This window comes from Cetorhinus maximus, chromosome 14 (assembly GCF_964194155.1).
Source record: "Cetorhinus maximus chromosome 14, sCetMax3.hap1.1, whole genome shotgun sequence".
NCBI lineage: Eukaryota > Metazoa > Chordata > Chondrichthyes > Lamniformes > Cetorhinidae > Cetorhinus > Cetorhinus maximus.
Window position 1 is genome coordinate 30818065 of NC_135892.1, and position 18381 is coordinate 30836445.

The window sequence follows — 18381 nt, forward strand, 5'->3', positions numbered from 1 at the left end:
CCCAGAGAGACCGCTGTGGGGCGCCGGGAGGGCTGCACTGTACATGGATTGACTGTTGTAGGCCTCAGACAGGGTTGCACTGTACCCGGAGAGACATTGTGGGACACATGCAACGTTGCACTGGAACCAGAGAGACTGCTATGGGGTGCAGGCAGGTTTGCACTGCACCCACAGAAACTGTTGTGTGGCACAGGCGGGGCTGCACTGTACCCGACAGGACTGTTGTGGGGCGCAGGCAAGGTTGCACTGCACCCCAAGAGATGGTTGTGGGGCACAGCCAGGCCTGCACTGTACCTGGACAGATATTGTGGGACACGAGCAGGGTTGCACTGTGGCAAGGTGACTGTTGTGTGGCACAGGCAGGGTTACACTATGCTCGGAGGGAAGGTTGTGGGACGCAGTCAGGTGTGCATTGTACCAGGAGTCACTGTTGAGGGGCGCACACAGGTTTGCATTAAACCCAGAGAGACTGTTGGGTGGCACAGGCAGGGTTGCCCTGTACCAGAGGAACTGTTGTGGGGCACAGGCAGGCTTGCACTGTTCCCAGCGAGACTGTTACGGGGCATAGGCAATGTTGCACTGTACCTGGACAGACTTTTGTAGGACAGACTGTTGTGGGGCATAGGCATGGTCATATTCTACCTGGGGAGACTGTTGTGGGGCAGAGGCAGGGCTACTCTGTGCCTGGAGAGGCTGTTGTGGGGCGCGGGCAAGGCTGAACTGTATCCGGAAAACCTGTTGTTGGGGCACAGGCAGGGCTGCACTCTACCTGGAGAAACAGCTGTGGGGTGCCAGGAGGTCTGCACTGTACTGGAGGGATTGTTGTGGTGTGCAGGCAGGATTGCACTGTGCCAGAAAGACTGTTAAGGGGCACAGGCAGGGTTGCACTGTACCCGAGAGAGTGTTGTGGCTTGAGGCAGGGTTGCACTGTCCTGGAAAGGCTGTTGAGGGGCGCAGTCAGGTATGCACCGTACCTGGAGAGACTGTTGTGATGCACAGGCCGTGTTGCACTGTAACTGGACAGACTTTTGTAAGAAAGACTGTTGTGGAGCATAGGCAGAGTTGCACTGTACCCAGAGCGACATTGTGGGGGACAAGCAACTTTGCACTGGAACCAGAGACTGTTGTGGGGCACAGGCAGGGTTGCACTGTACCCACAGAGACTGTGCTGGGGCATAGGCAGGTTTGAACTGTATCCAGAGAGACTATTATAGGGTGCAGGCCAGCTTGCACTGTACCTGGACAGACTTTTGTAAGAGTGATTGTCGTGGGACATAGGCAGGGTTGCACTGCACCGGAGAGACTGTTGTGCTATGCAGACAGGTTTGAACTGTATCCAGAGATACTGTTGTGAGGCATAGGCATGTTTGCACTGTACCCGGAAAGTCTTTTGAGAGCAGGCGGAGTTGCACACAATCCCGAAAGACTGTTGTGGGCTGCAGGCAGTGTTGCACTGTGCCTGGAGAGACAGTTGTGGGATGCAGGCAGTGTTGCTCGGTACTCGCAGAGACTGTTATGGAGCGCAGGCAGGGCTGCACTCTACCCGGAAAGACTGTTGTGGGGCACAGAAATGGCTGCACTGTACCCGGAGAGACTGTTGTGCTGCACAAGCATGTTTGAACTGTACCCAGAGAGACTGTTGTGGGGCACAGGGGTTGCATTGTGCCTGACAAGACTGTTGTGGGGTGCAGGCAAGGTTGCACTGCACCCCAACAGATGGCTGTGGGGCACAGCCAGGTCTGAACTGCACCCGGACAGATATTGTGGGACACAAGAAGGGTTCCACTGAGGCGGGGAGACTGTTGTGGGGAGCAGGCAGGGTTGCACTGTACCAGAAGAGACTGTTGTGTGGCGCAGGCAGGGAGGTACTCTACCTGGGGAGACTGTTGTGGGCGGAGGCAGGGCTACACTGCACCCAAAGAGGCTGTTGTGGGGCACGGGAAAGATTGAACTGTACCCGGAAAACCTGTTGTGAGGCACAGACAGGACTCCGCTCTACCTGGTGAGACTGTTGTGGGCTGCAGGCAGGGTTGCACTGTATCCGGAAAGATGTTGAGAGGCGCAGGCAGGGTTGCAATAAACCCAGAAAGACTGTTGAGTGGCGCAGGCAGGGTTGCACTGTACCTGGACTGACTTTTGTAAGAGTGACTGTTGTGGGGCATAGGCAGTGTTGCACTGCATCGGATAGACTGTTCTGCTACACAGGCAGGTTTGAACTGTACCTACTGTTATGAGGCACAGGCATGGTTGCACTGTACCCAGAAAGGCTGTTGAGCGCAGGCGGGATTGCACGCAACCCGGAGAGACTGTTGTAGGGTGCAGGCAGGGTTGCACCGTATCCAGAGAGACAGATGTGGGGTGCAGGCATGTTTGCATTGTGCCCGGAAAGGCTGTTGAGGAGCGCAGGCGGGGTTGCACACAACCCAGGGGGACTGTTGTGGGTGCAGGCAGGTTTGCACTGTACCCAGAGAGACAGATGTGGGGCGCAGGCAGGGTTGCACTGTACCTGGAAAGGCTGTTGAGGAATGCTGGCGGAATTGCACACTACCCGGAGATACTGTTGTGGGGCACAGGTGGCTTTGCACTGTACCGGAGAGACTGTTGTGCTGCACAGGCAGGTTTGAACTGTACGCATAGAGACTGTTATGGGGCACAGAGTTGCACTGTACCCGACAAGACTGTTGTGGGGCGCAGGCAAGGTTGCACTGTACCTGGACAGATATTGTGGGACATGAGCAGGGTTGCACAGCAGCAGGGAGACTGTTGTGGGGAGAAGGCAGCGTTGCACTGTACCTGGACAGACGTTTGTAGGAGAGACAGTTGTGGAGCACAGGCGGGGTTGCACTGTACCAGAGAGACTTGTCCTGTGCAATCAGGTTTGAACTGTTCCCAGAGAGACTGTTATGGGGCGCATGCAGTGCTGCAATGTATCTGGAGTGACTGTTGCTGGCCCCAGGCAGGTTGGCAATATACTCAGAGAGAAGGTTGTGGGGCACAGTCAGACCTGCATTGTACCTGGAGAGACTGTTTTGGGTCGGAGGCAGGGCAGCACTGTACCCGGGAAGGCCGTTGAGGAGTGCAGGCGGGGTTGCTCTCTGCCCAGAAAGACTGTGGTGGGGCGCAGACAGGGCTGGATTCTACCAGTAGAGACGTTGTGGGGCACAGGCATGGTTACACTGTACACGGTGAGAATGTTATGGGGCGCAGACAGTGTTGTAATGTACCAGAGAGACTGTTGTGGGGTGCAGGCTGGGTAGCACTGTACCAGAGAGAATGTTGTGCTGTGCAGGCAGGTTTGAACTGTAGCCAGAGAGACTGTTATGGAGCACAGGCATGGTTGCACTGTACACAGAGACACTGTTGTGGGGCACAGGAAGGGTGGCACTGTACCCAGAGAGACATTGTGAGACACAAGCAACGTTGCACTGGAACCAGGGAGACTGTTATGGGGCACAGGTGGGGTTGTAATGAATGGAGAGACTGTTGTGCTACGCAGGCAGGTTTGGACTATACCCAGAGATACTGTTATGGGGCACAGGTGGGGCTGCACTGTACACGGAAACACTGTTGTGGGGCACAGGCAGGGTTGCACTGTACCCAGAGAGACATAGTGCGGCACAGGCAACGTTGCACTGGAACCAGAGAGAATGTTATGGAGCACAGGCGGGGCTGCACTGACCAGAGAGACAGTTGTGCTGCGCAGGCAGGTTTGAACTGCACCCAGTGAGACTGTTATGAGGCACAGGCATGGCTGCACACTACTGGAGAGACAGTTCTAGGGCGCAGATGGGGTTGCACTGTACCGAAGACACTGTTGTGGGGTGCAGGCAGGGTTGCACAGCAGCCGGACACACATTGTGCGGCACAGGCAGGATTGAACTGTACCCAGAGAGACTGCTCTGGGGCGCAGGCAGGTCTTCACTGTACCCAGGCAGATATTTTGGGAAACGAGCAATGTTGCACTGTAGCGGGGAGACTGTTGTGGGGAGCAGGCAGGGTTGCACTGTACTCGGAGAGACGGTCGTGGGGCGCAAGGGGCACACACAGAGGTGCACTCTACCGGGAGAGAAAGTTGTGGGACGGAGGTGGGGCTGCAGTGTACCTGGACAGACATTGTGGGCACAGGCAGGGCTGCTCTGTACCCGGAGAGAGTATTGAGGGACACAGGCAGGGTTGCACAGTAACTGGAGAGACGTTGTGGGGCACAGGCATGGTTACACAGTACACAGTGCGAATGTTATGGGGTGCACAGTGTTGTACTGTACCAGAGAGACTGTTATGGGGTGTAGGTAGGGTGACACTGTATCGGAGAGACTTTTGTGCTGTGCAGGCAGGTTTGAATTGTAGCCAGAGAGGCTGTTTTGAGGCACAGGCATGGTTGCACACTACCAGGAGAGACAGTTGTGGGGCACAAGCAGGGTTGCACTGTACCCGCTGAGACTGTTGTGGGGTACAGGCAGGGTTGCACTGTACCCAGAGAGACGGTTGTGGGGCACAGGCTGGCTTGCACTGTACGGGAAAGGCTATTATGCTGCACAGGCAGGTTTGAACTGTACCCAGAGAGACTGTTACGGGGCGCATGCAATGTCGCTCAGTACCTGGACAGGCCTTTGCAGAAGAGACTGTGTGTGGAGCACAGGTGGGGTTGCGCTGTACCCAGAGAGACTGTTGTGCTGCGCAGTCAGGTTTGAACTGTAGCCAGGGAGACTGTTATGGCGCACAGGCAGGGTTGCACTGTACCCGCTGAGACTGTTGTGGGGTACAGGTAGGGTTGCACTGTACCCAGAGAGACGGTTGTGGGACGCAGGTTGGCTTGCACTGTACCGGAGAGACTGTTGTGCTACGCAGTCAGGTTTGAACTGTAGCCAGAGAGACTGTTGTGGGGCACAGGCATGGTGGCACTGTACCCAGAGAGACATTGTGCGGCACAGGCAACGTTGCACTGGAACCAGAGAGAGTGTTATGGAGCACAGGCGGGGCTGCACTGACCAGAGAGACTGTTATGCTGCGCAGGCAGGTTTGAACTGCACCCAGTGAGATTGTTATGAGGCACAGGCATGGCTGCACACTACTGGAGAGACAGTTCTAGGGCGCAGGCGTGGTTGCACTGTACCAGAGACAATGTTGTGGGGTGCAGGCAGGGTTGCACAGCAGCCGGACACACATTGTGCGGCACAGGCAGGATTCAACTGGAGCCAGAGGGACTGTTCTGGGGCGCAGGCAGGTCTTCACTGTACCCGGGCAGATATTTTGGGAAACGAGCAATGTTGCACTGTAGCGAGGAGACTGTTGTGGGGAGCAGGCAGGGTTGCACTATGCTAGGAGAGAACGTTGTGGGGCGCAGACATGTTTGCACTGTACCAGAGAGACTGTTGTGGGGCACAGGCAGGTTCGCATTGTACCCGCTGAGACTGTTGTGGGGTACAAGCAGGGTTGCACTGTACCCAGAGAGACGGTTGTGGGGCGCAGGCTGGCTTGCACTGTACCAGAAAGGCTATTATGCTGCACAAGCAGGTTTGAACTGTACCCAGAGAGACTGTTACGAGGCGCAGGCAATGTTGCACTGTACCTGGACAGGCCTTTGTAGGAGAGACTGTGTGTGGGACACAGGTGGGGTTGCGCTGTACCAGAGAGACTGTTGTGCTGTGCAGTCAGGTTTGAACTGTAGCCAGAGAGTGTTATGGGGCACAGGCATAGTTGCACTGTACACGGAGACACTGTTGTTGGGCACAGGCAGGGTTGCACTGTCCCCAGAGAGACTGTGGGACACAGGCAGGTTTGAAATGCACCCAAAAAGACTGTTATTAGGCACAGGCATGGTTGCACACTAACTGGAGAGACAGTTCTAGGGCGCAGGCGGGGTTGCACTGCAGCCGGACAGATATTTTGGGAGACGAGCGATGTTGCACTGTAGCGGAGAGACTGTTGTGGGGAGCATGCAGGGTTGCACTGCACCCGGACAGACTATTCTGCATCCCAGGCAGGGTTGTACTATGCTCAGAGAGAATGTTGTGGGGCGCAGTCAGGCCTGCATTGTACCTGGTGAGACAGTTGTGGGGCGCAGACAGGTTTGCACTGTACCAGAGAGACTGTTGTGAGGAGCAGGCGGGAATGCATTGTACTGGGAGACTGTTGTGGGGCGCAGGCAGGGTTGCACTGTACCTAGAGAGACTGTTATGGGGCACAGGCATGGTTGCACTGTACCCAGAGAGACTGTTCTGGAGTGCAGGCAAGTCTGCACGATACCTGGACAGATATTGTGGGACACTGTAGCAGGGAGACTGTTGTGGGGAGCAGGCAGGGTTTTACTGTGCCTGGAGAGACTTTGGTGGAGTGCAGGCAGGGTTGCACTGTACCCAGAGAGACTGTTATGGGGCGCAGGCACTGTTGCTCTGTACCTGGACAGATTGTTGTGGGAGAGACTGTGGTGGGGTGCAGGCAGTGCTGCATTGTACCCAGAAAGACTGTTGAGGGACGAAGGCAGGGTTGCACTCTACCGGGAGAGAAAGTTGTGGGGCGGAGGGTGGGGCTGCAGTGCACCTGGACAGACATTGTGGACGTAGGCAGGGCTGCACTGTACCTAGAAAGAGTGTCGAGGGGGCGCAGGCAGGGTTGCACAGTACCTGCAGAAACGTTGTGGGGCACAGGCATGGTTCCACTGTACATGATGAGAATGTTATGGGATGCAGGCAGGCCTGCTTTGTACCCTTGTTGTCAGGCGCAGGCAGGATTGTACTCTGCCTGGAGAGCCTGTTGTGGGACGCAGGCAGGGCTGCACTGTACCTGGAGAGACTTTTGTGGGGTGATGACAGACTTGAACTGCACCCCAAGGCATATTTGTGGGGCGCAGCTAGGCATGCACTGTACCGGACAGACAGTTGTGAGGCGCAGGCGGGTTTCCACTGTACCTGAAGAGACTGTTCTGGCATGCAGGCAGGTCTGCATTGTACCCAGACAGATATTGTGGGACACGAGCAGGGTTGCACTGTAGCAGGGAGATTGTTGTGGGGTGCAGTCAGGGTTGCATCATGTCTGGGGAGACTGATCTGGGGCGCAAGCAGTGTTGCACTGTACCTGGAGGGACTGTTGCGGGGCTCAGGCAGGGTCTCACTATCCTTGGAGAGAATGTTGTGGGGCGCAGACAGACCTGCTTTGTACCCGAGGAGACTGTCGTGGGGCGCAGGCAGGATTGTACTCTACCTGGAGAGACTGTTGTGGGGCCCAGGCAGTGTTGGACTGTACAGGAGAGAGTGTTGTGGGGTGCAGGCAGGGTTGCACTGTACCCGGAAAGACTGCTGAGAGGTGCAGGCAGGGCTGCACAGTATTCGGAGAGACTGTTATGGGGTGCAGGTAGAGTTGCACTGGACCCACAGAGACTGTTGTGCGGTGCATGCAGGTCTGCACTGTACCCGGACAGATATTGTGGTACACGAGCAGGGTCACAGTGTAGCAGGGGACTGTTGTGGGGAGCAGACAGGGTTGCACAGTGCCTAGAGAGACTTTTGTGGGAGAGATTGTTGTGGGGCATAGGCAAGGTTGTATTCTACCTGGAGAGGCTGTTGTATGTTGTATGTTGTGGGGCCCAGGCAGGGTCGCACTATCCTCGGAGAGAATGTTGTGGGGCGCAAGCAGGATTGTACTCTACCTGGAGAGACTGTGCTGGGGCGCAGGCAGGGTTGCACTGTACCCAGAGAGACTCTTGTGGGGTGCAGGCTGGGCTGTACTCTATCCGGAGAGAGGAGGCTGGGGAAGGGAGGGGGTGGGAGAATTGGAAGAGTCATACCGGGGTTGGAGGGGAATGTGGGTTTCAGATGAACAAAGGAGTTAGTGAGGGGAGGGCAGGCAGAGGAATGACTGGGGCTTGTGGGGAGGGGCATTCAGAAATTACTTGGACTGGGGGAACTGAAGCCTGACATGGAAGGGGTGGATGCAGAAGGTGGTTGGGCGGGGTGCAGGGCGTGGTCAGTGCCTCACACACGGTGGTCCTGGGGATGTGTGCTCCCTACTGGGCTGCAGATGGTATTGTCATGGGTCAGGGGACGCATCTACAGCCTGTAGGTGGGAATGACATAATACTGGGGGACTACCTGAAACTCTTGTGGGGGTGGTCTCTGTATGTGACGGTACAGATGGCTTCAAGGGCATAGGGACATCGACATTGAGGGTTCAGGGGGAGGGCAGAAATGTCAACAACGATTACAATGGGCTCCAGGATTACTGAGGGAGGCTGGAGAGTGACTGGAGGGAGGTCTGCCTGCACATTGTGGGATTCCATGATGATCGGAGGGACTTCCACAGTGACAGGGGGAGGCTGGAAGTTTGTCTCAAAGTACAGGTGCAGCGCCACCATGTTGACTGCCCAATGGATTGACGCAATTAAAAAAGTCCCTTAGAAAATATTTGCCGGGGAGGGGTCAGAAGCCATAAGGGAGGAGTCGACAGCTGGACACAGGAGCGCATTCACTGGGCACCCTGATTTTTTGCACACGAGAGCATAGAGATCCATGCTCAACTGAAAACAGTAATGAAGACTTATTGAAAAGGTAATGAATCGGGAACCCTAAATCATGGTGCGCTTTGACACGATTACACACTAGGGCTTGGGGTCACATTTGAGTTGGTGTCATTGAGCCTGTTGCCACCAGAGGAATGTGAGAAGGGAAGAGGGATCACACCATTAGGGGAGTACAGCAGCAAGGCATATGCCATCTGCAAGATGATCCATGAGACCCTGTACATGGCATTGTGGAATAGATATAGCTTCCGGGGCTATAAACCAGGTAAGTTTCCAAAGATTCCAAAAGTGCAAGGCAGGGGTGAATTCAAATCCAAATGTGGCAGCCTGACAGAGCTTAGGATAAGTCTAAAACCGCCCTCTCTAATCCTATTTGTGATTGTGCTGTCAAGTTGCTGGGGGATTAATAGGCACATATGATCCTTGGTTTGCTCCTCAGTTGCAAAGTGGAACTGGGAATGGCATGTATCTAATGAGCGCAGCCAAGGGCTTCACACTGTATTTAACTTGGAGTGGGAGGTTGATCCTTGCAGACTGAGCTGCATTCATGTGTTTGATCTATCTGTCCCCAGGAAGAAGGAGTACAGAACAGAGGCTGCAGACAATGCTGCCTTCTTGATGGCTGTGTTCAGTGTAAGAAGAAGAAGAAGGGCCCATCACTGTGTGGCAGGGCTCAGAGGAGAGCCTCAGCCTGAGGTACATGGTCTGGCAGGGGGGGTGGGTGCGAGAGCACAGGAAGACCCAGAGGCTGAGAAGGTGAGACCAATCCCACGGAGATGACAGGGTGTACCTAAGAAGACTTTCATATTTGGAGATGACCGAGAGAAATGCAGCAGATGCCTTCACTTGTCAAGGGATGTGGTGGCTAACATCTGCCACATTCTTAGGGAGGATTTGATGCCATATGGACTGGGAAGTCATCCCTTACCAATGGCTGTAAGGCACTCAATTTTTTGCAAGCGGCTCGTTCCAGGGATCCACCGAGGACCTATGCAGCATATCTCGGTCTATAACGCATAATGTATAAGAGAAGTTACAGTAATGTGCATCATTGCACGCTGTTCACAATGAATGAAGCCAGCCAGGCTGCTAGATTTCTGGGATTTGCAGTGATCTCCGGCTTCCCATGAGTGGGAAGGCTGCCATAGATTGCACACATGCCGCTTTAAGAGCTCTGTGGCAGTAGCTACTGATCTTCATCAACAGGGTTCCACTCCTTCAACATGCAGCTGATGTGTGATCATCAGAAGAAGATTATGCATGCTTGTGCCAGGTACCCTGGGAGTTCTTACGACTCCTAATATCTGAGTCACTCCAAGGTGCCACAGATCTTTGAGGGCCTGTGGTGCTTACATGGTTGGCTGCTGAGTGCTAGGGGATACCTGCAGAAGAATTGGCTCATGACATATGTGCATCATCCTCAAAGTGCCTCGGAGGACAGATAGAACGCGGTGCATCCTGTAACAAAGTTCCGACATAGAGCAGACCATTGGCATCCTGAAGATACGCTTCCAATGTTGGGACCATTCAGGAGGATCTCTGCAGCACTCTCCACAGAAGGTGTCCTGCATCAACGTTGTCTGCTGTGTACTGCACAACCTGGTGCTTCAAAGGGGAGTTCACTTGCTAGAGGGAGACATGGAGGAGGCAGAGATTTCCTCAGACAAGGAGGACTTGGAAGGGACGGAACCTGAAGAGGGCCAGGATGGAGACTTTCCATGTGAGGATGCCATTGTAGTGCCCATGAGAGGCTGATTGCCGCTAGGTTCTAGGAGGAGTGAGGTCCATGCAAGGTGACAAATGCGCATTTCACCTGTCCCCCTGGGCACATAGGAATGATCAGCAAGTGCTTTCCAAATGTCCACATCACAAGCTCATCTCTCTGCCTGGGCCTAGTAACCCTCAGGGATCATGAAGGTAACAGCGCTGGAAAGGTCTGTATCCAATGCTGCATGTGGCACCTGTGCAATGTGAAAAGCAGCACACCAGCACTCAACCTGAGTCAACTGCACATTATGCAGTCTTTGCCACCAGCATGCAACACTTACTTTCAGCAGCCTGGCTCGGCCCAACCAATACCACCCCACCCCAAGGCCTGGCCTGGCCTGGCCCGGCCTCACCCCGACCCCACCCCCTAAGACCCGGCCCGGCCTTTCCCGCCCCCCCCCCCCCCCCCCCCCCCCCCACCCCCACCCCCCAACCCCCCTCCAAACCCCCATTGACCTCTCCTCACCTCTAACCCTTTAAACTTGGCTAGACCTTTAAACTTACCAGGTTTACAGCAGCTAGTGCCATAAAAAAGGGGCCCTTCGGCACCAGTGACACTGCACTACCCAATCTCGCCCGGCCTGAGTCAGAAGGTCTGGTGAGACAGGATGGAAAAAGAATTCAGGTAAAAAGCTAGGAGCAGAGTGGCAATCCGACACTGATTGCCACTCCGAGGAAGTTCAGGCTCAATGTGATAATGTGATCAGCATGTAGCCAATAACTCTGAAAAAAGATATGGATATGTCACAGAGGACAGGCAACTTATAAGACTTTCAAAACCATGGTAATGGTTGTTGAATAACAACTGTAGCATGAAGGGTTGACAGATGGGATATGCTAATGGATGACGTAGATGCTGATGTACCACTGACATCAGTCAGTCATATGTTAGACTCTCAAGAGAGAGGTTGGAACACCATACCTGGGAGCAACATGCCTACTCTGTAGCCTGTTTAGAAGTAGTACTAATAAACAAGTGTTAAGCAGATATCAGAGTATGACTGCAGTCTGACTAAACAAATATGACGCCTAGAGTCCATAGATACAAGGACCATCTCAGAATGTGGTGGCAGTAGTGGAGACTTTGATATAGAAAAACACATCGGTGTTATCGAAGGAACCACAGAGTGCAGAAAACCTTGATAGCAGCTTGTAACAAATCGACATAAAGAGGAGGCACACTAGAAAGAGGTAACAATGACCGTACCTGGTGAGCAGTCCTACCTCAAGCATTTAACTGCTTGAGGGCCTGGAGAGAGACCAGCAATGGGAGTTATGGCAACGCCTTTTTCTCCAGTACTGAGCAGCATCAGACAAGCAACATCAAGTCAGTTCATTTCTTTATGCCATGGGTCCAGTAGCGATGTTGTTCTCCTAAGTCAGGGACTGCAGGAGTACACCATGGACTTTGAGACCATTCTCAAAGCCTTTGGCACCTATTTTATCCTGAAGTGAAACTTAGTAATTGAATGAGCAGGTTTTAACAAGTGGTCACAATGACTTGGGGAATCGATTGAATTATTTTTAACCGACCTGTATTGCCCAGCTAGTTCTTGTGGATATGGGGTGTTGAAGGATGAGCTAATCCATGATCACATAGTCATGGTATCCGCGATGAAAAACTCTCTGACTTTCTGCAGACCAAAGATGATCTTACTTTGGATCAAGTGGTCCAATATGCGAGGCAGGCCGAGCTTAGGGAATTTAATCAGGCAATAATTTGGTGCGATTCCAAGGTTTCACATGACTCCATTGACTGGGTAGGCCCACGAGCAGTGGCCTCACTCACAAGAAAGCTCGCTAAACCAAGCGAAAGGGCAGTAAACTCCTTGCCGGCAACCATTTTGGGATGCTTGTGTTGTGGTGCAAAAAATCCAGAATGGTGCAGCCCCCAGAATGCTTCCAGTGGGGCAAAACCAACAATTGTAATCCATGTAGAAGACAAGATTATTAATGAAACACACACCATCCAAGGAATTGGAAATGAAGAAAAAGATGCAGTTACAGAGTTCCTAGGGGAAGTTGATCATCTTAATCCAGACTATTGGTCAGTTAAGTGCAAGTTCAAGGTTTCCATACCACTTTAAAATTGATATTAGAGCTGCTGTTAACATATTAGCAGATGATCTTTTCTGGTTTCAGCCAATGACCCTTCATCCATCAGACATCCAATTACAAGTTCTAGGCGGCATAGTCCTTCCAATTAAAGGCAGGATAATTGCTCCACTTCGCTACAAGGGGCAACAGATAATTGATTATCTCTGCTATTCACAATCAACTTACATCCTCATTGAGTGGAAATGTTGGCACACTCTAGGATTTCCTAGAAAAACCAGATAAACAATTTGAACGATTCACTATCTTCCATGAAACAACCTTCAACCTTTTATTTAGAACCAGTGGAAATTCAGCTTTCAGAAGCTGAGGAAGTTTACACAATCCGTGGCAAATTCCTTTCTTCCACAGAGACACCATCCATTACACCCTGGGCAGAGATTGAAGTAATTCATCCTTCAGTTCTTCATGAAGTTAGGCCAGAGGTGGCGGATATAGAAGGCACTACAGCAGATGGTGACCATCCCCATGAAGACTTGCTGGACCTGAACTGGCTCTTCCTAGAAGAAGGTGATGAGGAAGAAACCTTTACCGCACTGAGTGACCTGTTGGAGTTGAGGCCCTACAGGATGATTCATCTTTCCAGTTGATAGATGCACCTTATGAAGTCTCTGTTGTCTTTTTAGTGGAGTCAGTTGTGTGTCAGTGGCTGAGCAGCATTCAGATCTTTATTCCACTGAGCCAACCAATGTATTGCTTAGTTTACCTCTCGTTGTCCCTGAAGAAACTTCCAGAGAGGATGCCTTGCCTGCGTTCATGTCAGAGTCCATAGAGGATGACACTGCCACAGAGCTGGTACCCCTCGGGGGAGAAAGTCAATTGAAACCAATACTTTAGTCTCAGCTGAAAGTCTTCTTCCCTCCAAAGCTGGATGTCAGCACAGAAACTGAAGCAGAGTCTTTGCATTTCTGAAGCTGCAGAATCCTGTCCAGCAGTCTTGTCCCCGAGTTGGTTGAGTACAAGAAATTTGTTTCATTACAGAAGATGATGCTGTTTGTCTCCATATCCTCAGCAATTCTTCCTGTTACCCAGAGTGGAGCAGCCTCACACAGAGAGAAGTGTAGCCCTCTTAGCACTGCCTAAAGAAAGTAAGCAGTCCTCTGAACTATCATTGGGAAATCATCCCTTTATTTCCTCACAGCCTTACAGGAATTTGCTCTTTTTTTTTCCTTCATTGTCTAAGTTAATTGAAATCTCGGGTCTTCAAAGCCTTTTCAGTCTTTGATGCTGCAGAGCAAGATGAGGCTGTGAGAGCCGTACCTGAAGTTGAAGATCATTTGTCTTCTGATGGTCTTTCCCTGTGTGCTTCGAGGGAGCAACAAGTTCCTCAGAGTCTCTTGAGTTCTTTTCTTCTAGCCCCAGAGAGTCCAAAGGTCAAAGCTTTTCAGTCTTCTTTCTCGGATCAGTCTTTCGTTGAAAATTCTTTGTTGTCCTTGCAGTTCAGTCATCCTGCAACTTACACTCAACTTCCCAGAAATGCTGTTAAATTGCTGTCCTATCCTGCAGATGATGATGTCCTACCAGATGCAGAAGAAAACCCTCATGTCTCCAAAACATCTTCCCCAAGGGCCAAGAATACCATGGGAGATTGAATCCCCCAGGACTATGACTTGGGGAGGGGAAGAGTAGGGGTTGGAGTTGAGTAGAATCTGTAGTTGTAAATAGGGAGTTACAGAAATGCAATGTAAATAGTTAAAGACATAGTTTCATATTCTTGTTAAAGATGGGAAAGTATACTTGGTGGGTTGGTATAGTATAAAGGGTTAACAGATGGGATATGCTAATATATGATGTAGATGATGCTGATGTACCACTGACATCAGTCAGTCATGTGTTAGGCTCTCTCTCTCTCAGGTTACAGAGTAGGCATGTTGCTCCTAGGCATGATGTTCCAACCTCTCTCTCTCTCAAGAGAGAGGTTGGAACATCATGCCTAGGAGCAACATGCCTACTCTGTCACCTGTTTAGAAGTAGTACTAATAAACAAGTGTTAAGCAGATACCAGAGTATGACTGCAGTCTGTCTACCACCCAAGTACCATGCCTAGAGTCCATAGATAGAAGGACCATCTCAGGATCGATTAGAAGTGAAAGTGAATTCCTGACTTCTCCTGTTTATTTCCCTTTTGAAATAGAATGTCTGGTCATCCTTTTAAAGCATTCCCATTCAGATGATTACAATGGGATATGGTTAAAGTTTAGTTCATTTCATATTTTGTGCATGGTGTCCTGAACGCCACAAACATTTCTGTTGCATAACTCTAACATTTTCATGGCAAATTTTGTGGTCAGTTTATGGGAATTTGTTTATAGAAATGGAAAATCCAGCACTGTTCTCTCTCAGGCTCTTTCTCTCTATCTCCCTGTTATTATCAGGTTGTGGAAGAATTAAATAAAGTTCTTTCTTTCCTTTTTGTCTTACTGAATTTAAATTTTGACCTTCTTTGTCACTTTATTGTTTACCAGCATTGTGAATGTACTCATATCTTTCCATCATGTATCAGGGTTTTAGAATCATGGGGGTGAAATTGGTCTTTGCCAGTACTGCAAAATGGGTTCACAGTGAACTAGCAGCCTCTTGTGTCCAGTTTTTCTCCATTGAAGCCGGTTGGCTATGAGCTTGTTTTATGCTACTGGTTTAAACCAATTTCAACCCCATAGAATTCACAGCAAGAGCAATTCAGCCTATTGGGTCGACACAAGTTGTCAGAGAAACTTCATTAAAATTTTCAAGAAATAAAAGGCAAAATGGTAAAACCCAAAAAAACTAGGTTAAAAAAAGTTCAGTTCTGCACAGCAAATGTAAGTACAGAAGCTATGACATATCCAAATGAATGGAAAATCAGAGCAAGCGGATGATTTAATACAGACTGTGCACTCAGAGGTACTCTGTTCAATGCCCCAAACTACAGGGCTTCTTGCTTCATTTTCACCAGAAGCGAACTATCTGGTTCCAAGAATATTGCTTTAGACATTGAAATCAGTCATATAACTATCCTAGGATATTCCAGATTAACTCATTTGTCAAAGTGCTCTTGTCAAAATGAGCTGCCAAATAATGAGTAGACAGAGAAGCAGTTAAGCTAAGAAACACTGGATGTACCATCACACTACTGCATGTATTCTATAGGCCGCTGGCTATTGGGAACGATATAGAGGAACAAATTTGCAAGGACATTATGGGGAACTTTAATTATCCTAATATAGACTGAGGTAGTAATAGTGTAAACAGCAGAGAGAATGGAGGAGCTTATGAAGTGTGTTCAGGAGAATTTTCTAGATCAGCATGCTTCTGGCCCAATGAGGAAGGAGGCAAGACTGGATCCAGGGAATGATGTGGATCAAGTAGGTTCCCAAACAACCCTCCCTTGGGGTCAATAGACAATCATTTGGGGTCACGAGTACCGAGGCACCAATGGTGACTTTGGAGTGGAGGCTCTGGCTGGGGTGCAAATATTTTTTCCCCAAATGGTTTGTCAATGAGACAGGTTTTCACTGCCCTGATTGGTTGTTCTTTCAGTGCCCTGATTGGTCATTCAGTTCAGTGCCCTGAATAGCTAATTGGGGACTTCCATGGAATTGAAGAAGTGCTTTAAATGTGAGAGACAATCTTGGGATTGGTATCAAGGCTCCATGACACAGTTGTGCATGATGCTTAGTTCTGAAGCCCCATCAAAGTCTTCAAAACAGTTGTGGACAAAACCATTGGTCCCTGCTCAACAACCCCCACCTCCAACACACCAATTCCACCACCACCCTCCCAGCCCGCCCCACCCTGGCTCCCAACAAATCAACACCCCCTCCCCCCAAAACAACAACGCTTTATTTCCCCCTGACTGCTCAACAGTTCTCCCTCTCTCCCTCCCCCAATCTCATCTCCCCTCCCCCATCAACAACTCACACCACCACCCCACCCCCGCCCGCACGCGCCCCCCCACCCCACCCCCCCCCACCCCACCCCCTCCCCTCCCCCCCCACCTGCTCTCACTTGGGGTTGAATCTATTTTCAAGCATTAAAATAGGGCCACGATCGGAAAAAGTTTGGGAAACGCTGAAGTAGGGGAACATTTAAGGGACAGTGGTCATAACATCATAAGGTTTATGTTGGCTACGGAGGACAAGGAGCAATCCAGTGTAAAAATAATTAATTTCAGGAGGGCCAACTTCAATGACATGAGAACAGATCTGGCCCAGATAAATTGGAATCAATGATTGGCAGGCAAGACTGTAACAGAACATAACACAATAATAACAATAATCTAAAGGATTGCCTTTAAAGAGGGTAGTTATTAAAAGTAGGATAGTTCAGGTATAATTGAAGTATTTTCCCAGGTGGGGCAAAGGTAGGACAAACAAAGCCAAAACTCTCCGGCTGGTAAAAGAAATACAGTGTAAGATGAAGGAGAAAAAGGGTGCATATGACATATCAGGTGGTAACATTGAGAATCGAGAACCAGGCTGAATATCGCAAGCTCAGAGGATATGTAATAAAATAAGTAGGAGAAGCAAAGAGAGAGTATGAGACGAGATTGGCAGCTATAATAAAACGGAATCCTAAAGTCTTCTATAGGCGTATAAATAGTAAAAGTATAGTAAAAGGAGACATGGGGCCATTTAGGGACCTAAAGGAAGATTTATGCATTCAGCTAGAGCGTATAGCTAAGGTACTAAATGAGTACTTTGTATCTGTCTTTACCAAGGAAGAAGATATTGCCCAACCCATAGTGAAAGAGGAGATTGTTGACAACTGGACGGGCTAAAAATTAATAAAGAGGAGGTATTAGATAGGCTGGATGTACTTAAAGTCACCAAGACTGAATGAGATGTATTCAAGATACTGAGAGAATAAGGGTGGAAATTGTGAAGGTACTGGCCATTATCTTCCAATCCTCCTTAGATACAAGTGTGGTGCCAGAGGGCTATTGAAACAAGGGTGCAAGGTGAAGCCCAGCATCTACAGGCCAGTCAGTTTAACCTCAGTGGCGGGAATGCTTTTACAAATTATATTTGGGACAAAATTAGTAGACACTTAAACAAATGTGGATTAATTAAGGAAAGCCAGCACAGATTTGTTAAGGGAAAATCATGTTTGATTGAGTTTTTGATGAGGTAACAGAGAGAGTTTGAGGGTAATGCAGTTGATGTGGTGTAGATGGACTTCCCAAAGGTGTTTGATAAAATGCCATACAACATGCTTATCAGCAAGGTCAAAGCCCATGGAATAAAAGGGACCATGTCAGCATGGGTACAAAGTTAGCTGTGTGACAGGAAACAGGGAGTAGTGGTTAATCATTTTTCAGACCAGAGGAAGATGTATTGTGGGGTTCCCCAGGGGTGAGTGTTATGACCCATTTTTCTTGATATATATTAATGACCTAGACTTGGGTGTGCAGGGCACAATTTCAAAATTTGCACAAAATGTGGAGGCATTGTGAACTGTAAGGAGGATAGTGATAAACGTCAAGGGGACACAGACAAGCTGCTGAAATGGGTGGGCAGGCACGTGACACATTAAATTTAATACAGAGAACGTGAAGTGATTCATTTTGGTAGGAAGAACAAGGAGAGACAATATGAAATAAAAGATACAAATATAAAGGGAGTGCATGAGCAGAGGGACCTGGGTATATATGTGCATAAACAATTTGAGTTGGCAAAGCAGGTTAAGAAAACAGTTAATAAAGCATATGGGATCCTGGGCTTTACAAATAGGGACACAGAGTGCAAAAGCAAGGAGTTTATGGTGAATCTTAATAAAACACTGGTTCAGCCTCAACTGGAGTAGTGTGTCCAATTCTGGACACTTTAGGAAGGATGTGAAGGCATTCAAGAGGGAGCACTAAAGATTTACAAGAATGGTTCCAGGGATGAGGAATTTCAGTTACGTGGATAGATTGGAGAAGCTGGGGCTGTTCTCTACAGAGAGGAAAATATTAAGAGGAGATTTGATGGTGATATTCAAAATCTACTTTACAGCGTAGATAG